General features: G+C 31.8%; 1 long non-coding RNA gene across 2 annotated transcripts; it reads right to left on the bottom strand.

Moving 5' to 3' along the window:
- Nucleotides 1-1855: 1855 nt before the first annotated feature.
- On the bottom strand, nt 1856-25870 carry LOC127714532 (uncharacterized). 2 transcript variants are annotated; one of them, XR_007987771.1, is made up of 8 exons: nt 25625-25870; nt 19785-20004; nt 12368-12477; nt 11194-11331; nt 6352-7561; nt 5493-6062; nt 4636-4767; nt 1856-3351 (listed from the first exon to the last, which is right to left on the bottom strand). It is a non-coding gene; the product is annotated as an uncharacterized LOC127714532 (long non-coding RNA). The 2 variants fall into 2 exon arrangements; XR_007987770.1 differs by having other exon boundaries at nt 5493-7561.
- Nucleotides 25871-26193: the final 323 nt, after the last annotated feature.

Consider the following 26193-nt stretch of genomic DNA (forward strand, 5'->3'; position numbering starts at 1 on the left):
TTGTGTTGGATTTCAACTGCAATAAAACAGGATTATCTCTCCTGATTTGCGAGTTCTGAATTTTGAGTTTTGAATTTTGAATTTTGAATTTTGAATTTTGAATTCTGAATTATGAATGAAACATTCAATAAAAAAGACTAAACAGTACCAACTCTAATTTAAACCAGAGATGATATCAAGGGCTGCAGGGTGGTAAGCATATCTACTCCACATTGGGCGCCCAACGGTGTTTTTCTCAGGCAGTATTGTCACAAAATATATAGATCTTCCAACGTTAGTCGTAAAACTGGTTCGAGAACCGATTTCTTTGGCATAATCGGCCTTCAAAGACTAATAATCTAACTGCAAGTAACAATTAAAACGACTTCGTATTTGATTATTTGATACCAAATCAATCAAAACTATGATAATCGCTATTTTAAGTTTAAACGTCGTATTCATGCTTATTTCTTACAATTTATCTACTAGTATTAATATTCATTTTGGGATGATATGCCTATCGGAAATTTCAGAGATCATGACGAGAATCGATCAGATTGCGTACAATCCTATATTATTGATAATATGTATAACGATTTCATGCATTGTTCATCGTTTTCTTCATTGGTTCCTAAGGAAAACATATTCATCTGATATTTTTTTGGATGTTATCAATCAGATTTAAAATTTTGAGTCGTTTCAGACACGAATTTGACTGAAATTTCCTCATTAACCAACAAAAAACTAAATATGAAAAAAAAAAAAATGAGTGATCAATTGGGAGATATTTACGTTTTGATGATGCACTATTGTTGCAAAGAAATCAAATATTCAGAATTGGAACGCTTAAATTTTCCCGTTTGTCTTAAAGATTTGTTCGTAACCAACCCTCATAATCAATTTTTAGATGTAAGTCAAGATATGGTGAAGACTTAACTGTATCTATGGTGTCTTTTATTGCAAGTTTGATTAGAAAGATACGTTAAATGTAGTCGTTGAAATTTTATTTAGCGACGGGACATCATCTATAAGCGAAATGTGAAGTAAAACGATAAATATAGCTCTGTTACTTATTCCCGAGAAGCTTCTGTATGACACATGTATGATGTGAATAAATTCAAAGGGAACAGGTCGGCAAGAAGAGGAGCACAGTCAGCTGTAAGATACGATAATGATATGTGAATCCAACAGCGCCACCGGAATCATGTTTCCTGAGAATAATCACTCGAGACTATGCGATGCTTAACACTTTGAAACATAAACGCTGACTTGGTATACATCCGCTATGTAACGTTTAGATGATAAATGTCGAATCTGAATCAACCTAAGTTTGAAGAAATATTCAATTTTAAATATAAATATAATTCAAGAGATCTGATGATAACGAATATGTTCCGATTGTCAGTACCGCAATCCCGTCCTCCTTTCCCCAAATGTGACCTACCGAATTAACTCGATTTACACTTATCACCAGATGTGTACTTGAGCAAAACGAAAAATGCAATATGTGGATCAGGATCTGCTAAGCCTGGTTTTTAAAGGGTTCGTGTTGCTAAGTCTGTTGTTTTCTATGCTGTGTATTGTATACTATTGTTTGTCTTCTGGTAATTGTTTGCCATTGGAATGTCCGTTTACTTTCGACTTGAGTTTAAATGTCCCTTTTGGTATCTTTCGATTCACATCTTTTTATACATTCTTATGATGTTGCTTATTCAAATCGAAGGTTAATATAAAAAGCAGAAGTATTATAATCTCAGATTAGAAAAAAGTATATTTTACATATTTTTTCACGAATAATGAATATAAAATGTGAAATGAAAGACTTATTTTTATCAATATGTTTAAACTTTATGACATTTTTAAATCACTAAAAGAATCAATATATTAATTTTATTACTACATATATAAAGTAGCACGAAAGATTACTAATTTATATAACAAATATACTAGTGCTGCTCTACTTAAATAAGTTTAACAAAAACAATGTACATCTTACATAATACATAGAAGTATAGTAATTGTGATTTGCCTTCTTTCAATCATTATAACACCTTTTTATTGTACATACAAAAACAGTCACTCTCAAACCTAAACTTGATAGTTGGCTCATTTGCAATCAAACCTCACCTTCTTCTATGCAATTTCAAGACATTAAATAATCAACGTACATTTGTAAGTGTTATAATACGATTTCACTGAATGTTTTCATTAAAACGTTTAAAGTAACTGGAAAATGCTAAATGAAGGTGTATTCAGGTCTTTTCGCGATTAAAATTTTCTCAATAATTTTATTAGTTGACTTGTTAATCGTAGAACAATAATCGTACCCAAAACTTTAATGACGGTAAGGCTAGACGTCTTATTCTTTCAATGGGTTGCTTTTTGAAAGGCTCCCATTTCTTTTTGTGATTTTATAGATAAGTTTGCACAATTCAAATAAGCAGTCTATTTAGATACAAATATAGCAAACAAAAAGTATCGGGCAGTTATCTAAAATCATTTTGAAAGGATCATCGGTTCACACATCCAATTTTTCCCAGTTTTGTTAGCCTCGGTTATTTTTAAGATCTTAAATTTATTAACATGACTTACTCAGTTTTTTCAGGTTATGTGGATAATTTCTCATCCTATATATGCGTATATATTTTCTAACAAAATTCATTTTTGTTATTCTTCCATTTTTTTCCTTGACATATTTTTCCAATACAAATTATTATTTAAAGAGCTATATTGTAGCACATCAAACAACAAAAAAATGGATCAGTTTTCATTATTATGCAATCACTTTGATATATTCAATACGAGAGTATGGATAATTTGTTTGACTCTTATTATTGTATTCTTCAATTCTGTATATTCTATTTCTCTGTTCTTGATTTTTTGTGCGTTTAACTGTTCATTTTATTTTAGCACTTCATTATCCTTTAGTGTTTGCCAGTGTTTTCAAGTCATTATCTCTCTGGGTCTCATATTTCTCTATTATGAAAACATATCCAGACCCTATGGTTCTACTATTGACATGTTTGAAAAAGATTTCAACATGAACATGTTGTTGTGAATATCTGTTTCGAATATTTCAAATTTAAAGAAACATGATTATACAAATCAATTAAAAAAGTATTATCATTTTCAGATTATTCGTATGGATAAATATCATTACAAAGCTTTCTTATTAATTATAAATCTTAATGAGTGTTCCAGTGCTGATTTGCAATCTTCTGAAATCCAAATTGCTTCCCTTTATATATATAGCATGTTTCCGGTGTCAAGCCATATGCTTCTTTTCCTTATTTGTTTCTGCAATGCAAATGTTAATGTAAATTAAGGCAACAGAAATTTCCTGCTCCATACGCGTCTTGTTCTTTATTGTTTCTGCAATAGAAAACTGTAAATTAAGACAACACAAATTTAACGATGTTCAAGTCTCGTGGATCGATTAGGAAGAGACGAAACAAGACAACCATGAGAACATACAAAAACATACAAAAGCTGAGGAAATCTCATGTATGTGTATTTAGTAAAAAAAACCGGAAAGTGAAGGAATATATCATAAAATATATCATATGTGAATTTACATACAACATATGAATTTGTGTGCTATGAGGTAACAATAATGATGTATACCGCCGTATAGTTTTACAGTTTTTATGTACCAATAGACTTTATGCATATCGTGTTTTAAATCGTTTAGTAGAGAGCTGATCCGATAGGTACCTTATACATTTATATGTAGAACAGGATTCAAATGTTATTGATTTCGTTTGCCTTATTCTATTTTGAGTTTTGTTTAAATATACAAAGTGAACATTGATACGGTAAGAGTGGATAATAGGTCAATGTACTTGTCGAATATCGCTTTTTTCTCGTTTCTGTCAGAGTGAGATCTTTAAATATCCTTCAAACGTTCAGAAGCAGCACCGACGTATAAATTTTTAATATGTTGTCCTTCATGTAGACATTTCAAGCTTTGAATACACATAAATCTGTCTTTGACCTTCCAGCTTTTGATTCGAGTGCCACTGATTAGTCTGATATAGATAAACTACGTTGCTGGAGTAACAAATTATAAACCCGATATCTTTTATGAGGTTTGAGGAAAACCAGACTTTCATTTTACTTCTTGGTGCAACGAAATTGACTGACAATAAGTTACCAAATTAAACTCCTTTGTTTGACACAAATGTTTGACCCAACCGCTACAATTTGTCCTGCATTATTTTGTAGCTGTCTCATTGACGTACATACTTTAAATCTCTTTTTCGTATCATTGAATTAGCTGCTACATTATAATCCGTCATAAAGTCATTGCCACCAAATCAAAGACTATATAATCAAACATAGATACTTAAAGAATCTTGACAGTAATGTAATGTCAACAGCTTATGATCTTGACGAGAAATTGATTAAAATGGTGTTTGACATTATGCTACAACAGTGACAACATTATCTTGCAGACAGTCTTAAGGCCATTACCTCAAGCATAGAAAATCATAATGATGATTTAAGCCGCGACTACACATGATGATAAATAACTAACAAGTAGCAAATGTTAACCTACATAACAAAGTCGATGAGAATCCCAGATAATCAAAATAATAGTTTTTGGCTACTGTTTGTAAGATATTATTTTTTTCAGGCATTAAAAAAAATACTCACGTGATTCGTTCTGTATTGATCATCAAACGTCCTTTCAGGAAAAGGAAAACAATAATTACAAATACCAAACCAAAACATGTTAATCAAGCTAGTTTAATAGGCCCACTTTATTATGTCAGGTTTTCTATATCTCTAAAATAAAAATAATAGAATTTCGTTTGCGTTGAAGGATAAAACTAACCGTTTTGATTTGCATTACAGTGCTCATTCACACTAGTAAATGAGTTGTAATTTCAAACGGTTATATTAATATAAACATTATCTGAAAGATCAAAACCTAAAGGAAAGTTGTTTTCAGATATTTTCTTGTTGTAATTCAATAATGTTCAGGCATTCAGCTTGCCGTCAATCCAGCAATGTTCGTTAGCTTTCCAGACAATTTACAATGTTGTTCTTTTGTACAAAGTCCGTAAAATAACGACTGAGCATTCTGAAGATAGACTGAACAAACTTAGAACGAATTGTCTGGATTATTCTGAACTTTCCGCATACGATAAATATTAAAAGTGATTGAAAGACTGGACAGGTCAACCACTTTCATTTCAAACCGCATAAAGATAGAATTTCCAGATATGTCCTTACTTGGATACATAGATGTGCAATACGAGAATTGGATCGCATTGGGCATGTTTACATATATATATAAATATATAAACATATTTTTTGAATGCATTGTTACTTAATCTTCACTATATGTCTAATAAGTGTACTACCTCGTATCAACTTAAAGAACAGTTTATTTTTATTTCCTGATAGTATTGCTTTATATCTGTGAATAAAACACCGGCTTTAATAATAATAACTTCTTACTTCTAGATATAATGATAAGTTAGAAGTGCTGATATTCAGCAATTTACCTGTTGATTGAGTTTCAAATGTCGTTTAGTCTTTCAATATTGTAGTTGTTACTTTCAAATCGGTAGTGATTTCCGTATCTTTAGAACTGTATGGAATTGTTGTTTGTAGTGTTATTTATTAATCGGTTCAAGTTGAACATGTTGAATGAACGGAGATTTTCTGTGTTGACTGGTGGTATTTCTGTAGTAGTTTCCATTTCTGTAGAAGTAGACGGTAGCGTTGTTTGGATGTTATTGTCGTTGATATAATTTCTGTTGTACTTTCCATTTCAAAAGAAGTAGAAGTTGTTTCTAACGTTTTTTTGTTGTTGTTTTTTTTCGGATGTTGACGTCGTGTTTGTCATTTCTGTTGTAGTGTTCATTTCAGTAGCAGTAGATAGTACCGTTATTTTTGTGCTGTTTCTGTTGATATCACGTCTGTCGTAATGTCAATTAGAGGAGAAGAGGATTATATTGATGTTTGCTGTGTGGTGTCTGTTAATAGCCCGTCTGTCGTAGTGTCAGTTTCGGTGGAAAAATATGTTATCGTTTTTTTCCGTAATGAATATATTGCTGTCATTTCTGTAGTTGCTTCAAAAAATATAAACAGGTTCCTAAAATAAACTTATCATAACATCAAAACTGTAGACGTATATGACCTGGGTGTTTATTGAATTTTTATGTGCATTATGTTTCATCATTGTTATTTAAAGGTTTTGAAAAACCCGTTTAAAGGGATATAAAAATTATCAATGGAAAGAAAATGTAAAGAAATCCGATCAAAACAAAGTATACTAGATAAAAAATAAATTGACAAGGGAAAAAAAAGCTAGAAAGAAAAAAAAGTAATCCATACAAAGCTACACAGAACGACACTAACCTCATTGAAAATCGGAAGTTAACACACGTAATCAAAACGAGTCAGCAACTCCTGCTCCACTAGACATGATAGATGCATTTGTTGTGTTACACATATTGAAATCCTTGATCAGATAAATATATACATAGTTTATGCAGGCATGTGTTAATATTAGCATTTAAATCTGCCTCATTCTTATTTTCTCATTCACAATTGTGAATGCATTAATAAAATTGATAAAACAAATACTTGACGACCTTATTTGGAGAGACATATATCCAATGTTGACAAATAATACTTGAAATGCATGTATATTAGTATGAATGATCAAGAGAAGCTCATTTTGAAACCTATTTTGATATAAAAAAAGAAATCATTACGCTTATTGATAAAGGTCGTGTAGGCTTTAGATATGTATTTTTTACTTGGGTTTTATTTTCAGATATGGTTCATATGCTTTTTATTGTCCACATATTTCTTTAAATAACTTCGAATTTCTTTATTTTGTCATGTGTTTTAAAAGATCACTATAACTGAATGTTTTAGAAATTTGTTTTTTTTCACAAAATAACAACATCTATGGTTTATTAAATACTTACTGTTTTCTATGAATCTTGTTTCAAAATCGTCTTATGTTATCCTTCAACACTTATGTGATGCATGACTACATAATTTATTTATTTTTTTTTCAATTTAAAGCACTTTACTACTGTAAAGAATGTATATGCTTTCTTTTACTGTAAGCGTATTTAGTAAAAGCAAGCATTATTGAGTCAAACTCTTTTGAATATAGTTGATAGTCATATAAAAGTCATAAATACTGATTAAACATGGTAAAAGCATTCCATCGACAAGTATTGATATATGTTGTGGCACAAGAGCAATATATTATACAACATTATAATGTTTTAAGCATAGTTACTTTTCTTAGAAAGTTCTGTTCCAATGAATGAAGCTTTAGCATCTTCATGATTTATATTACAAAAGTAATTATTATTCACAAATATACTGACTGAACACTATTTGCAAAAATAACCACATTAAACTTTTATAATATATTATATTATGGCTTGAGACAAAACATTCAAAACAGTAACTTTCATTACGTTTGCCGGAAAAAAATTGTCAACGAAACAAGGGATTACCAAAAAATATTGTGTCATACCTTCGAAACATGAACTATTACAGGGTTCACACAAAGAAGCTTCATTTGGTAAAGTATCATTGGTGCCTAACGTAAAAGAAAAACAACCACAAAACAATATAAATTGGAGTTAAGGTTAATAAAGGAGTCTTGAGTTTACGTAGTCTTGAAAGAGAGATAGAAGTTTATGCATAAACAATCGAATTTACGAAATATTGACATAACAGGTTAATCTTTCATGGTTTTGGTTCTTATACATCCTTGTCATTCAAATAGTTGGATTTTAGCGTTACTGATGAAGGTTAATCCAGCAAAACACTTCGGACGCATAAAATTTACAGCTACAGATGTTTAGATTTCATGTTTTACTAGTATGCAAAACTGACAGCCACATTTGTTTCCAGTTTATTAGATTGATGATCAAAACGGCTGTTCGTTTTTTCTTTGAAATTGATATTTGTTTTGTCATGCAAAGGCCTTGAAAGGCTTACTAAACGTTATTGATTTTTCACATTGTTGGAGGCGTTGGGAACTGTTCTGTCATCTGTAGTCATTTCGATTCATGTCCATTTGTCATATCTGATAAATATCTCATTTTTAGGTATTTATACAATTCTTATATATGATTTCTTAATATGGGTAATGTGTTTCTTCTTTCGGTTGTATCATTCTTTGTAACAGAACGAAGGAGAGAACAATAAGTAATATATTTCTTATTGAAGTTCCTGGTGACGTTTGATGAATTGTTTTATATATATATATATATATATATATGTATAAAAATACGGATAAAGCATTCGGCATATTCAAGGCAACGTTCAAAACGTCCATTTTAATGTAATTGGAGTAATTTTGCTGTATAATCACATATTATTAACTAAACAAAAGTATTAAAATGGTGGACAATACTTAAGACCACAACAACAAGCAACAACCGATCACTTGAAAACCAATTGTGATCTGAAGCAGTCATTTTGATCTGGACAGCTTTAAAAAGTCTGAAGTCTGAACAATAAATGTGCCAGTCATATAAAAAATACGAAGATTTGGTATGATTGCCACTGAGACAACTCTCCACAAGATAAAATAGAGAGTGGAAATCGGGAATTTGTCAAAGACACAAAAACCTGACCAAAGAGCAGAAAGCAGCACAAAGCCTTCAATGGGTTTTCAACACAGCGAGAAAATCCAGTACCCGGAGGCGAGCTTCAGCTTGCCTCTAAAAAAATGTGTTCTCGTTCGGTGAAAATGGACGTCACACTAAGCTCCGAAAAATATAAATGAACAAAAATAAAAATAAAAAAACATACAAAACTTACAAAGGCCAGAGGCTCCTGAATTGGGACAAGCGAGAAAATGCGACGGGGTTAAACATGTTTTGTAACTTTATCCCTCTGAATAAGTTTGTTTAAAGGTTTGGTTATCTTTTGAGGTTAATGACGAAATGTTTGTGCTTTGTATAGAATATTACCACAAAAGATTGGATGTGAAATACCTGAATGTATAAGATGTCTGCATGTTGATTTATATTTATGAATGATATCCCTGTACCATGTTTAGTAAATGTTTTGACTAGTTTGTGATCGAAAACCCTGTTTAATTTTTCAATAATACAGAGGTTTCTTTCGTTGAAATCAAATACGTTGTTGCATACACGAGCGAATCGAACACATTGAGATATATGAACACAATAAGATAGTGACATGGGAACGTCACCATCTCAAAATGTATAATTAACAATAAATATTGAAAAATCATCTTTTTATCGTAAATTTTGGTATTGAGCTCCCAGTTTAAGATATAGATATCAAGATCTAGGAAAAAGCAGAGACCAAAATGACACAGAAATTAACAACTATTGGTTACCGTACGCCCTTCAACAATGAGTAAAACCCATAACGAGGTAAGCTATAAAATGACAAATTAATGTAAAACTATTCAAACTAGAAAACTAACTGCCTGATTTATATACAAAATAATGAACGAAAAACAAATATGATACACAGCAACAAACGACAACCAATGAATTACAGGCTCATGACTTGGACATGCACATCACTAAAGTATGTTTAGTCTTTCAGTAAATATCAGACGTATCCCCAGCGGTAAATTCAGTACTGTTCGGACAAATCGCGTGCAGTCAATTAATATCTGCTCAGTCTTTGTTGAGACTGTACTGTAGCTGTTTCTACCTGTACACATCAACATCATACTGTATTGCATGAAAAGCTACTTAATAGTACCAAATTAACTGCTAGCAAATTGCCTGATCAGTACTGAATTAACCACATTTAGATAATTTACACCAAACATGACTGTAAACTTATTGATCAGAATTTTCAGATGATGATAAGGTCAAATTGACCGTTGAAGAATATAATTCATTTCCCAGTTTATTCCTTCGGGAAAATTAATGAACAAAAAAAAAAAATAGACGAAAAAACCCAAATGCTAAACTAGATAAAACGACCTGATTTAGCATTTACATTTTAAGCAATATGCTGGGTTGAATCAGTTTTGCGGGCATTCATTATACATGTATAACATATGGGCTCATAAATGTATATATGTGTAAAAACCATACCTCGTAAAAAATATATCACAAGATTATGTGCCTTTAACAAACCATTTCCAAATCGCACTATCACATTGTTCTGTAAACTCGAGGTCAGACCCTGATTCTGGATCTATGTAAAATACTTTCGTATCATAATACATAAATGTAGTAAATTTCAGTTTGATGGGACCACAATTGCATAGTAAACTATCTTAACCGAACAAATATGGACGGATGCATATTTCTGGACCATAGTGTCTTTCACTGGTAGACTAGGTTTGATCTCAAATGATCGTTCTAATCTAAACAGTTCTTAAATTACTTAACAGTATATTATTCAGTCATTTTTAGATTTTTAGTCTATTTCAAGACTTATTCCATGCTGTAAATTAAGTACTGTTCAGACACTTCAATTGCAGTCAATTAAGGTATGTTCAGTCTATGTTCAAACTGTTCAGAAGTTCTTTTTACCTGTTGAAAAAAACAACATACTTAATTGTCTGACAAATCACTGAATGGGACTTAATTGACTGCAAGCGAATTGTCCGAATAGAAGTCGATTAGCCTGCACATTGACAGAAAGATTGAAAATGACTGAAAAACAATTAGGTCAAACTTTTCAGATGATGTAAACACCAAACGACCGTTTATAACTAAAATCAATTTACTAGTGAATGCATCCAAGAAAAAAAAAAACCAGAGAAACAAACGAAAAAGAAACAATCTGTAAAAACTAGACAAAGATGACTTAAATTTACACACGTATAAACAATATGCGGGGTTGAGCCAGTTTTTTGTGCACAAATATTACATGTACTCTTTTGCATATACATGTATGAGACCACACGTCGTTAAAATATCTAACAAGAGCATGTGCCGATAACACATCATTTCTTGTTCTCACTATCACGTTTCATTGTTATTGTACTGAAAATTTTGGGTCAAACTCAGATTCTGCATTTTTGTAAAAGAGTTCCCATCAGAATAAATATCTGTAGTAAATGTCAAGTTGAGGTGACCAAATATTCATGGTAAGCTATCTTAACCATACGAGATAGACTAACGGATGGACGTCCATTCCGGGCACATTACGTCCTTGCTGTTATATGCGGGCACAGTTACTTTATCAATCAAGTAATATCAGGATATGTATATATTTTACCTTGTCTTCTTAATGTTCGAATTTTCGGTGATTCAGTATATTGACAGAAAGTACTACACACGGGATCATTATTATTGGGTGGGTTACCATCTACTGACGCGAACACTCGCTCGTTCGGAAATCCATCATTGAAAATATCTATGAAATGAAAAATGATAAATATAATATACACAGATACAAGCGAACATTCTTTAATTTGATAAGTCTGTAGAAGTGAAGATAAGAGAACATTTCAACTCTCTCTGTCTCTCTCATTGTATTGTTCTTACTAATAAGCAAAATTATTTATTCATTATTGTAAATAAAAATAACATCTTATTAATTTTGTGCGTCCGAAAACTTTCCCGGATTTTTCTTCACCTGAAATGCTTAAACCCAAACATTGGAAAGCCAAGGATGTATCAGAAGCAAACAATTGAAGTGATATCTAACCAACACAAAAGGGTATACAAATAGTAAAATTTATCTAAGATCTTCTTTGCCTAATAACCTTAGTGTCTAAATAATTTCTTGATTTAACAACGGAGAAAATCAGAAAAGTTTGTTAAAAATTATTATGTCAGTAACGAAACACTGACTACTGAAATAATACATTTTCGGACCTAACAGTTCACTAACAGTGGTATCGACAATTGCTAGTGAATAAACATGACGCTATAGTAATTTCGTGCGTCCAAAGAGCTTTTCCCGATTTACATTCATATCGTGTACATCATGTTGTACATGTTAATCAAATTCATATCATTATAAATCTATTTTTTTTAACATATGACGAGCCATTTGAAATTTATACAATCATAACATTATACGTTTCACGTCTACACACGTAAAATATGCCAACAGAAGAAAATGCATGGTTCGTATGAAGGTTTGTTAGCAAGTAAGTAAATTTAGTGAAGCTGTATTTCAATAAATTGACTTACTAACCTAATACTCACCATGCATTTTTTCTGTTAATATATTTTAATTAGGCACATGTGTATATATGTATGAGTATATATGTGTTTGTAACTAAATACGTGTTGTCGTAGATTGTGTGCACCATTAATAGATTTATTAGAGATAACAGAGCATCTTAGCTTTGTTCCCTTTCTAATCGGATGGGCTTTTGTTTCACTTAATTATGTGTAAGGTTGCCTTACACTGTTCTTTATTTGGGAGTGCAATCACATACCTGACAAAAAGTGAAAGTAATATAAATCTGCGGTAACTTTTGTTAATTTCATACAAAGATAAAGCCATCGGCTTCCTGAAAAAGGTCCACTGGTAAAGCTTGTGTCACTTCTGAAACATATAATAATGAAAACTGAACATGTAAGACATTTCATTCAAAACGGAATTGAATAAAAATATTTAGTTAGAAAAACTTATGAAAATAAGGAAATGTCGTATGATTGCCAATGACTAATCTATAACAAAACAATTTACTGAAAACCAATGTGACAGACACGAACCAACGACAACCACTGAACTACAGGCTCCTGACTTGGGACAGGCACATAAAGAAGGTGACGGGGTTAAACATGTTTGTGAGCGCCCAAGCCTCCCCTAACCTGGGACAGTGGTGTAGCAGCACAAAATAAGAACAAACTTTAAAAATCAACTGAAAAAAGGCATAATTCATCAGATCGATTCAAAGCAGAATATCATCAAACAAAAACACAGATCGGACGCGGCAGAGTATTTATCATCCGCCATTCCTTACAACAAAAAGACACTTAAAACAGATCTATGAGTACTCGCAGTTACTGACAGCTAATTCAAAGCCTATAACAACTAATAAAACATCATGTATCTAATACTAGAATATCAATCAGTACACATCCAACATCCAATGGATTTAGGATAAAGACGTCATTAACAGTCAGAGAAAACATAACCTTGTGCAATGCCAAAATATAGATATCGACAGCTTGTTGTATCGTAAAAGTACATATGTATATAACAATAATATTTAGCATGGTTTTAATTTACTGAAAACAAAATCAATATTTTTACCAATAAAAAAGAATATTCAAAGATTAAATTACAGTGTTGAAATGGTAACAATTTAGAATTATTTAAAGGATTGGCAAGTTTAAATATTACATATTTTACAAACACTTATAGTCCGATGCGTAGTCTGACCAATCAAGATTATGTAATATAGATACAATCAATAAGCGTTGATTCTTGAATCAACGCTTATCCATTGTATCTATAACTTAAACTATTGTGTTGATGTCTTTTCAAAATTAAAGCCTTTTCTTAATTAGAAGGTATTGTAAGCGAGTTTAAATAACCATGGTATCATGTTCAACGATGCATTACTAAATATAAGATCACAACTAATTGGTAAGAAAATTACAAATATAACATAACACGTCTGTCTTAAAATTATCAGGCATCTGAATATTATCTGTGTTTACAAAATGAGACATATTCGAACTTATTTCTAATAAAGTTGAGAATGGAAATGGGGAATGTGTCAAAGAGACAACAACCTGACCAAAGAGCACATATAAAGTATATATAATAAGTATGTTACCGACTTTTCTAGCAAGAAGCCTAATTCTAGGCACATCACGATTTACTCGCATAGGAATTTGCGAATAAACATTTGTAACATTCTGTAGTAAAACAGATAAAATCTTACTATATTTATAAAACAAAAATGGACAAATTGAATGTAATCATTTTTGAATCAAATATGTGAAATAGCCAATAATAATCCCAAAATAAACGGTTAAACTCACTATTATTACAAAAATATCCACAATTACATACACAATAAGAAAAAACAGAAAAACCAAAGAATAGGGACAACAAAGAGAATACAGGGATTCGAATCTAAACCGACAAGTCCCTACCTTTAACTTGACTCTTTAACTCATTGATCTTAACCATGCTAACCTCGCGGCTACGAACTTATACTATACGATTGCCTATTATGTATATATAAAGGTACAAGCCCTGTGTGTCCGTTGTACCGATGTATATCATATGTTCAGTTCATTTATATATATATATATATATAAAATAGACATTTAAACTTTAACTAATTGGTAACCGAGAGGTTTCGTCGATATGTTGATGTCAGTCACACATAACAGATTTCAAAGACGGGTTCGATCCCCAGTGAAGGCATATGAAAATTACAAAAATTAAAGGTAAGTTTTTAAATCAATTCCATTAGTAAACAGAAATCAGTAAATTAGCTATTCAAACTTAATGAAATTAGGCACACAAAGGAAACAATTGAATATAATTTGATGAATCCATTTCAGCGACAGATTTAGTAAGCGTTGATTCTAGAAAAGAATCCACGGTAAATAAATAGGCTGACGTCACGGCAATGGTTTAAATTCACATCTTTATTGAAAGATACAAATCAATCCTGTTCCACTCTTATTAATCAAATCTTAATAGGAGTTCACTTAAAAGTGTTTTGAAGAAAAATGTTAATCAGCTCAGATGGTCATTTCAACATATTCAATGCAATTGATAATTGACAAAAAAAGGTTAAAAAAAAAACTAAAAGGGAAATTTGTGAATGTTGCTGGTAGGCTTCAATACTTATGCTTTTCAATTGTTTTACTGTAAAAAGTATGTAAATCAACTTTTAAAAAAGCATGCGGTTTTTCTTTACATCTTTTTAGTAAAAGTCAAACATAAAACTTAATATATATTAATAATGAATAAATAGAAAGACGAATCCTTCCGAAGTGACATGGTTACTATGTTTTTTTTTAATTTCAAATATAGCCTTTGGTTTAATAAACAAAGCCTGTTTTATGAAAAATAGAAAAATAAAATAATACTTTTTAAGAGGACGAGTATGTCCTAACGGCAAATCACTACTACTAACAGTGATTTCATGCAAGACATTTGTATTTGTCCCTTTTCAGCTAATCTGGGACCAGTGTCACGAAGCAATCTTAGTGCTTAAGATAATCTTCTATCTTCTTAATTTCCCTAACCTTTCACCCAGAAGTGGTCTTAGAATGATTGACAATCCTTGGAATTCCAGTTGCACACCGCGAAACCCTTAAGGGTACTGTTATTATTAAATGAGCGCTTTCTTAGCTTTCATCTACTCGACTGAGTATCTGAGTATACTAGTCTTAGTGAATTAACAAATCTTTAATACTCAATATTTACGATAAAGTCTAAAAGTAGTCATGGGCACCCTATGTGTTCTTTAAGTTAAGGAATTGACACTTACTTTCTTCTCTAAAAGTCTAAAATTCATTTTGATGTCATGTTCGAGTTGATATTCGAATTACACATTTCACAATTTTTTTGTCAAGTTAAAGTTCTGGCACCCTCTATGTTGAGTAAGAGCATGGACACAGGATCAATTTTGAGTTTGCCCTGATACTTTTAAATGATACTCACTTTTTGCGAATCGTTGTTTTATTAGCAAACATAGCACATCTTTTATATGCTAGGGGTTTACTTCGAAAAGATATTTGCCATATTCAAAGCAAAATTGCAGTCAGTTCATTTAATTTCACATAATTATATTTTAATGAATATCATTTTGTTCTCTCAATCAACAATCCAAAATTATCAAAATTAAACAAACAAAAGTTTGTAAAGCAGCTTCCCTGTCTCATAAGGCACTTCAGTAAATGAACATGTGACAAACTAGTATAACAAATCATGAATTTTCTTTCCACAAGCACTACCTCTATTAACTACTGTTTATGGAGTATATATTCCTCAGCTGATACGATATGCAAATCAGATCGTGTATTGTTATGCTAAAAAATTGTGCTTCGCTATCGTTAGATTTATTAACAGTGTATGAGTCAATGATTTTTCCAAATAGAATTGTAATAAAATAGAATCCTCGGATGGCACTAGCTTAGGATGAAAAAGAAATTAGTTTTACTTTTGCAATAATATAAAAAAAAGATTAGCTTTTTTTTTCTTTTTAAATTCTAAGTGTTACTCTAATGCTCTAATGTTCCTTCATGAAGTGAAACGACATTTCCTTGTCTATTTGATCGACGATTGATGTTTTTTTGTTGTTGTTACATTCCTTCAAATTGAAGATTATTCAATGCTGGCTAAAATATGATCATTTGTTCTTAATTCCCTTATAATATTTAAACGTAAGGTGATATTTATGATTTTCATGAAATCTTCTTTTTTTCAGAATTCGTTGAATCCAATCTGTCGAAGTATCGAATAACACATTCATGTACGTATATCAACATTATATAAATTTCTGTAAAAACCGTCAATTAGTAGTTATGTATGTAATTCAGTTGAAAGTTTTGATAAAAAGAATATTTTTCACACTAAATTTTTATATCTAGCATGTCTAGAAATTCAATCCTACGCTTTTTTCAGATTTTTTTTTACCGCTGAGAATATTTCAACGACTCAATATCAGAGTAAGATAATGCATGTGAGTGATTGCCAATTTAACAACTCTCCACTAGAGACCAAAATGACAAGGAAATGAACAACCATAGGTCATCGTACGGCCTTCGACAATGAGCAAAACCCATACTGCATATTCAGCTGTACAAGGCCCCGAAATAATAAATGTAAAACAACTCAAACGGGAAAACTAATTGCCTGATTTATATGTTAAACAAGGAACAAAAACAAATATGATATTCGGCTACAAATAACAACCACTGAATTACAGGCTACTGACTTTGGACAGGCATATACAGAATGCGGCGTGTTAAACATGTTTGCTGGCACGCTAAATCCTAAAGAACTTCTCGAAATAAAATAAAAAAAGTTTATGACATGATGTAAGTAAACCACCAAAGATGACTTTGAACTGTTCATAACATTTAACAGGGTTTAACTACAACACCATACATGGAAAATCAAAGACTAAACAACACGAACACCATAAACTAGAGGCTATAAAGAGACTGTGTCGGTGGCCTGCATTTTCAACAATTAACACGCTTTGAAAAAAAAAAATCATCATTAAAGGAGAGTAACGTTATAAAGAGTTAACTGACAATTTCAATTATGTTGACATATTTGTAGATCTGATCTTGCTGATAATTTTCCCACTTTTAAGTATCTATTCATCTATTTTAATTTTCAAGATACTAGGCAAAAGATGCAAACGAATGTTTTTGTTAAAGGACAATAATTCTAATAAGGAGTCGTCTGACGATTTTTGTCGTGATGACATGTTTATAGATCTTGTCTTGTCTAATTTTTGCAGTTAAAAGTTTCTGTCTATCAATTATAATTTTCGAGATGATAGGCAAACATTTTTGAAAATAGTAAAATTTGTCATTTAAGCGCAATAACTCATATACGAAGTCGTCTGCCAGTTTTGACGTAAATGAACAACAAGTAGTGATCAACATTCATTGTTACCTCGTCAGATTTTCTCTAATCATAGCGGGTTTCGAAATAATAAATTTCCTACTATGTATTGATTACTTAAACTACACAAAAAACCAGTAAAACATCGTTTCATCTCGGCCTCTGGTGAGTGATCTACGACTTATCTTTCAGTGCTTTTAACTAGTTACTTAACTACTATCAAAGAACTTATCATTCACTTTTGTAATAAGATATATGAAAATAGTGGAATTAACTATTTTTGGAGTGTAAAAAATTCTTTGGATGTTTTAGATACATTACGTGCTTTTGATGATCCTTTTGATTCTATTGATTGTTTTGACTTTTCAACTCTTTACACTACACTTTCACACAATCTTATCAAACAAAAGTTTTCCTATTAAATTAAATGGTCGTTTGGTAAATCTGAATATCTACAATATGTCGATACCTGTATCTTAGCATTGCACAAGGTGATGTTTTTCTCTGACTGTATGACGCCTTTACACTAAATCCATTGGATGTTGGATGTGTACTGATTGATAATTTAGTCTTAGATGCATGTTTTTTATTAGTTATTTTGGCTTAACTGCAAGTACTCTCAGATCTGTACCGTACCTGTTCCGAGTCAGGCGCCTGTAATTCAGTGGTTGTCGTTTGTTGCTGTGTTACATATTTGTTTTTCGTTCATTATTTTGTACATAAATTAGGCCGTTAGTTTCCTCCTTTGAATTGTTTTACATTTGTAATTTCGGGGCTTTTTATAGATGACTATGCGGTATGGGCTTTGCTCCTTGTTGAAGGCTGTACGGTGACCTATAGTTTGTGATTTCTAAGTCATTTGGTATCTTGTAGAGAGTTGTCTCAATGGCAATCATACCACATCTTCTGTTTCATAGATACCCTTATAATGATTGTAGCCACATTTGGTTAAGGAAGGGATAAATGTGTATCTTAATCCTTGGAGTATTTCACAAAACATGTTTTCAATCTTTTTTTCTAACACCCACATGACTTACGATATCGGTTTTTTTCTGCGAAAGTAGTCGACAAGAATGTTACCTGAGACCCAGTCGAAAGTTAATTCTAAGAGTGACGTTCTCGTTAACCGTTTGCACATTTTCTCTTAAATGAAAATTGAAATATGTTTTCATGATACAATACAGAGGCCTATTTCTCTGATACAACTGAACCAATGTTTTTTTTTTGGATTACCTTCCGAATAGTATCTAGTATAAGTTTGTGTTTTTTGTTAATGTAAATCAACCACTATGGCCGCTCGGTTGAAAATGGAAAATATGCGCAAAAATACTCAGATTTGCAAGATCTAACTATTTCCAATTAACACCAAAATTATAAAAAAAACCCTTATATATGTTATATTAGTTACAGGTCTAACATCAACTATCCGATTGTTTACCTTTTTCGTGTTTTTGCCTAATATATCGAAACATTTAATTCATATGTAAGTACTGTTTACAAAAAAATTGATACAAGATCTAAAAAATTGTCTTAAAACGAAATTTTCAGACGAACTCATATGAAAGATATTGCCAATAAATTGACATTGTTTCGTGGTTTTGACTGTTATCTCGAAAACTATACCAGATATGCAGAAATTGTTAACAGCAAAATTAATCAGCAATACAAGATCTATTAATGACCATAATACGAAACATCAGACGACCGCTATAGGCGTTATACTCCTTTCAGGACATTATTTGACATATACTGGTTCCGCCTTCCTTCTCGAAATATTTAATAGATAGGCACTGCGAAAATGATCTGAAGAAAAAGATCTAAGAAATGCTATGACCGAAACCTTAAGATGATTTCTTATTTCCAAACGGAGATTTTTAATACAACTTAGGGTTTTCGCATATTTTAAAGAGATAGGAACAGAAAACAGCAAAAAGGACCAGCAACACCTGGTTAAAAAAATGTAAATGACAGAAAACATCAACTGATGCCTTCTTACAGATATTGATTTTAAATGACTATTTCTTCCAACTTTTTCTTGTTTCTTCATTGTCTTGAAAAATATAATTGATAGAGCATGCAGAGTAAAACAGCAAAAGTTATCAGCAATACAAGGTGTTCACAAATGATGATCCTGATTTTCTTTGCATAACTTAAAAATGATCCTGTTACTGGGAAAACAAATAATGTGTTCCCCTTTATTCTAATATACAGCAAGCTGTATATTTCAAAATAAGCCATTTGCTTTTAAAATCATTGTTTTTATATTTAAAATCAATCTTTATATATTTCTCACTTACTTGAAAACAACAACTGACGTTGAATTAGATATATGTAAACTATTGATACAAGTCCAATCGTCTATTGAAGTCCCAAAAACATTTAAACTGATAACAGAATTACTCAGCGATTTATTTGCGATGTTGAGATTGGTTGATTGTTCTGAATTGCTTGCAACTTTAGTGTAAGTATATTCCCAAACCGTATTTCTAAGATCTTCAGGCAAAGAACAGTTGGCATCTGAAAGAATATTTGTAAAGAACAGATGTAATGCAAAATAGTGACGTTGTACGATAGTAGAACTAATGATTGCTAACGCAGACCTAAAAGGATGTAAAACTGAATTAAGCGTAATGATTTCGATAAATCTTGGATGAAATTGGATGGATCTGTCGTAGAGTTGTCACTTGTTTAGATGCACATATCTATATATACATGCATTACTTGCCTTTGAAAAGCTTTTTTTTTGCAATTATGCCTAGTTGGTAGATAAGAGTGGTCTAGGAGACACAGTGCAGGCGTGGTTACCACGATGTCTCAGATTCAGTGGTTCAATCCCGCTTCAAGAAGAACAAAAAATTCCTAACGCAAATTTGCAGATTAAAAAATTGTTTGGCTAAATTTGAGACGAAATATAAATAAATTATGGAGTTAGTCCTGTATAACCACAAAAGGGGGCGAAAGATACCAAAGGGACATTCAAACTCATAAATCGAAAATAAACTGACAACGCCATGGCTAAAAAAAAAAAGAAGACAAACAGACAAACAATAGTACACAAAACACAACATAGAAAACTAAAAACTAAGCAACACGAACCCCACCAAAAACTGGGGTGGATCTCAGGTGCTCCGGAAGGGTAAGCAGATCCTGCTCCACATGTGGCACCCGTCGTGTTGCTCATGTTAGTACAAACTTGGTAAATTGTCTAATTCGGTAGGTCACATTCGTGAAAAGGGAACAGGTGTAGTTACAACATTTGGCACATATCCGCTATCATCAGTGAAACGATTATTCAATAACGGTCAACCAACTCGTGATGGCGTCCGTAAAATTTACGAAGGGATGCTTTAATCTTCACCATTTGGAACTCTATGTGTAATAGCTTCCTTGTGAGCAGCAACTCTCTATCAAGGAAATCATGATAGGAAATACAAGCCCTGGAATATCGTATCGTATGGGAAATATATACTCCGTATGCAGGCGCTGCTGGAATGTTGCTACATAGAAATGGAATGTTCACAATTTGGAAGCTGAAATTATCTCTTTTTTTGTAAAGTTTTGTTTTTAACCGACCCTCATTGTCAATTTCTAGATGTAAGTCAAGATATGAAGCAAACTTAACTGTATCTGTTGTATCCTTTATCTCTAGTTCGATGGGATAGATGCGTTCAACATAGTCACCAAATTTTGAATTATTTAGTAAGAGGATATCGTCTTTATAGCTGAAAGTAAAGTAAAGATACTGCTACCTTCTTTTCTTTCTTCCTAAGAAGTTCCTGTATGAAGTCGGCCTCATAAGTATAAAGGAACAAGTCGGCAAGAAGAGGGGCACAGTTGGTTACCATGGGAAAGCCGATAGTTTGTTGAAAAACACGTCCTCCAAACGTAACACATATGTTGTCAATCAAGAAATCAAGCATCTTGATAATGTCAGTTGCAGAGAATTTTTTGTTTGAATCAGAGTGATGTTTTACAAAGTAGGATTTATTCCTCCCTGAGACAAGATACTTGTATCTACGTTGGCCATTCTTTTTTTTATGAAACAAAGCAATATCAACTCTTTCAATTTGTCTTTAAGTTTGGAATGGGGAATACTTGTGTAAAGTGTAGAAAAGTCAATTTCTTTAATACTGTTGCCAGATGGAAAAGTCTCAGATTGTATGTACTCTAAAAGATCTTTGGAATTTTTTAGTATCCACATCTGATTCACGCCACCTTTAGAATAGGCAGTTTCACAGTAACTTTGAGGCCCGGCTTTGATTGCTCATAAAATTGATTTTAATAATTTAGAAAGAGGTTTCGTGGAGCACATGGAAGACCCAGCAATATACCGTTGTTTGTTAGGACACTTAGTAGTTAAGGTATCCAATACAGTGATGGAAGATCCAGTTCTTCATCTTTGGTTGAAATTCCAAAGGCACATAAAACAGACCTATGATTATCCAGGATTTCCTCTTTAGTAAGTGTCGTGGGGTTATATAGTGGATTTCCAAGTTAATTGTCAATACCTAATTCGTTTATCAAGCAGTTTATGTAATGTGTTTTATACACAAAATCGATGTTGTTAGGGGCTTTATCTGCGGGGACAACAAAATAGTTGTCATGGATGTAGGACAAGTGGTTTGCAACATTTGGATCTTTAAAAAGAAAGTCATCCGATGAAAAACGTATGTCGTGAAGTAGTCACATATTTAGACGTTTATAATAAAATTAAAAAAATGATTCGACGGCATGGTAAGATGCTGTTAATAATTTTTTGCAGCTTATCGTACATGTCCTTTAAATATAATGTTGCAGCTTGTTGTACATAGCGTTTAATAAATCAAAACAATAATTGTTTTGATTTATTTAATGCAATGTACAACAAGCTGCAAAAATTTCCTAACAACATCAGATTTTACGCGCACGCGCCTGATAAAGCTAATTTGTTTAGCGAAATATTGCGTGAATTATAAGATATAACAACTATTTTAAAACACTCATTAGCGTGTTAAGGTTACAATCGTAGACATATTTATATATAAACATATATAAGGTGCTTAGAAAATAAACCTTACAATGTTAGAGTAGATCTGATTTTTTACTTCCTTTCCAAACTGGGCTGGAACCTGTATTTTAGCCTCCTCTGACTGTACACGTAGCTCATCAAAATCAGTTTTTCGTTTCGGAAGATGTTACCTTTTTGTAAGTATTACGCAAGGACGTCTAATCACAATGCACGAAGTATTTTTAAGTGTACAGACATGTTAATTTACCCATCTCTTCAGTATAATAACAGGATGCTTTTCTATCTTTAGAGGTTTACGATCACTATTAATTTATAATTAGATATGTCTGCCTATGTTTAGTAACAACTGCAAATCACACATCAATCGGATTTCTAATGATTAAGAAATACCAAGCTTTAGAATATTTTCAGAGTGCCAATAAAATCAAATTAACAATATAAGAGTAGATCTGTTTCTTTACTTCTCTCTCCGAATGGGGCTGGCCTATACTTTTCACCTTTCACTTCTACGACAACACCGCCTAGTACTGCACAGACGCCTTATCCCCTCCTCTAAATATAGATATAATTCAGCTTTTGTTTTGCGAGGTGTTACTCTCTCGTAGGATACATAAATAGTGACTAGGAAAAATAAAGAAAATTCTAGATTTCAAGAAAGTTCTGTTTTGGGAGAGACCTTAAAAATTCTTATATGACGTAATAAATTAATGTAATAACGAAGCGTGGCAATATTTTTACTGTAATTAAAATAGGTGGTGCGTTACAATTACATTGTTACTCATTGAATAGTTACCGTCACACATAATTCATAAATTTGACACGAAAAGATACATGACAGTATATAATTGTATTTTTATATGTTATGGATTCCATAAACAAAACAACTTGCAAATCCATAGCTTATACATCATCTTGTCATCGAGTGCAGCTAGCAGATATCACTTCAATTGAATGTTGTATGCTTATCTTCGGATTGTGTTTCAGACAATACTGTGTGGTCGATATTTACCCGTTATCTTCATAGAATGATGTTGCCAACATATATCAACATAGCGTTTACTGTTTGTTACGGCAGCAGAAACCATACATGTATTGTACGTGTTCCTGAACTTCCATGAAATTTTATATGTTTGAATAAAGGTCTCTTGTATTCAACCATTTAACATTTAAAAAAAGAAGTTTGAAATAAAATAATCATGACATTGATACACAACGAAATAAAATTTTAGTGTGATTTTTCTTAGGAATGCACTCAAGGAAAACGAACCAAATGAGAAACGAAGATGTAATGACGACGTGATATTACACTCTGTTTACCTGTCTGCTGTACGATCGTAGTATATCTATGTGTTTTAGGTTCTTTCTTCATCAAAATACGTTAATATAAAATTTAAAGCAGTCTATTTTAGTATTTTTATCATCCGATGAAAGCTTTTGAAGCCAGGATTTTTATTGATATAGACGATGTGATCAGTTTGAAGGTGTTACAGGCATCATTCTGAGATGATTGATTTCCTGAAAATTTTTGTAACAGATAACTATGTATTTTGTGTTTTGTTTGCCATTTGTCATAGAAACAAGCCTTCCTTTCCTTATTGATGACACATATCATTCACCATAAGAGTTAGTCCTGTCATGAATATTACGACGGATGTAAGTTTTGACACAAAAATTCACACAGTTCCAACATAGTCTGGTGTTTTGTATGGTACCATATTAGTCAATATTTGGGGTCCGTGTATGTAGTTGATATTTGATAGTTTAATATTTTAATCATGGAACTGTGTTGCTTTCTATGTAGTCTGATGATAACAACTATTCTTCGGTATAAGTATCATAAAAAAATAATGTCAAATGGATATTAGCAACCACATGTCACAGTACGACCGTCAACAATAAACAAACACGCATACTGTTCACTAATATTCAGCTATAAAAGACCCATCTATGAAAAAATTGAAACAACTCTAACCAGAATAACAACGGCCTAATTTATACAATTATAAAAAAAAAACAATTAACAAAACAAAAACATGCAAACATGAACTAAGGACATCTCTTTCTAATAGGTCTCTGAGTAGTTACAGGCACAAACAGAATGAAGCGAGTAAGATATTTTACCGAACACTCAACCCTCCCTTAACCTGGAACAGTAACAATGTTGTAATAGCACATCATACGAACAAACGTAAAAGTATGTTTGAAGTGGCTAAACTCAAAAGAAAATCAAAACACTTGTATGTAAACAAAAGACACCGATAGTAGAGTACTCTCGGTTATTCGAATTAAGTTAAAAGCCCATCACAACTGAAAAACTCGTCAATAAGTAAATCGATATTAGATGTTAAATTGATTACCTTTAAGAATAAGTTTAATCGAATGATCAATGAGTTTAGATTTACCGTATCTTAATTTTCGCCCTCTATAAACAACATCATTGAAACATGAGGCTGTGATCGCCCGTTTTGATAATAATTCAACATGCATAATCAGACATCAGACTTCTAAATATTTGTATCTGTTACATAATCTTGTAATCATTTTTTGTGATTTTGCAACGAAATGCCTTTCTTAATAATATACTAATAAAACATGGATTACGTTCATTTAAATCGTCTACATGACTACAGAAATATGCATATATAATGAGTTGATCAAAAGGGAACAAGGGAACATTGTCGTCTAAAATGGAAAAGTAACAATCATGACAAGAGGAAACGATTTTTTTCGCAGCGTTTTTTAAAGAGTTTCCAATGTTAAACTGAAATATCAAAACCTAGAAAAGGACTATTATTGTAGTGTTCTTTACATCTATTAAAAGTGCGTTCTATTTGGGTACATTTCCGCATTTATCAGTATTGACCTATGTTAAAAAAACAAAATTTATCTCGTCCTGTATCGTTCAATTTCATTAGTATATATACATTCATCCACCCAATGTGACTGTAATATTATATACATGGGTGAAGTCAATAAATGTAACAGTTAAACATACCTTTAAAATCATTTCGATAAATCAAGTTTAAGGTGTTAATGAATACATCAAATTTGCCAAACTGATGAGACAATCGAGTAGATTGACGGCAATCAACTTAAATAGTATAAGTTGAAATTAAAAACTATAGTTACCTGACATAGACGAATACATAAAACATATAATGGCTAAAAGCACGATGTTGTAACAAAGCTTTTTAGGTGTGTCCATTTCTAATGTGAACATTTAAAAAACAAATTTCCGGTTATTTTAGTAGTAGTTTCTTCAGTTCATAACATTCTCTTAAATTAATGTCCAAAAAACGATCATACATTCGATGCAGTTCACAACATGCACAACACAAAATAATGAAATTTGATGACACTCGTTTTAAAATATGTGTACTATATACTTCCGTGTTGAAGGCTGTACTTAGACCTATAATTATTAACTTTTTATACATTGAGATTTGGATGGAGAGTTGTCTCATTGCCACTCATACCACATCTTCTTATTTATACTACAGTTCAGTGAATAATATTAAAAATAGCTATTTAAAAAGAAACTCATTGAACGTCATATGCACACATATGTTATATTATGAATGCATTAAACTATATTGAGGTATGACAAAAAACTCACTAGATAAAACACGATTAAGATCGTATGCAAGAGGCGCAAGTTCGAATTTTGGTATCTTCAATTATTTAAACAGTCATTTACC

This window comes from Mytilus californianus, unplaced genomic scaffold (genome assembly GCF_021869535.1).
Source record: "Mytilus californianus isolate M0D057914Y unplaced genomic scaffold, xbMytCali1.0.p SCAF_9, whole genome shotgun sequence".
In the NCBI taxonomy this organism is placed as follows: Eukaryota; Metazoa; Mollusca; class Bivalvia; order Mytilida; family Mytilidae; genus Mytilus; species Mytilus californianus.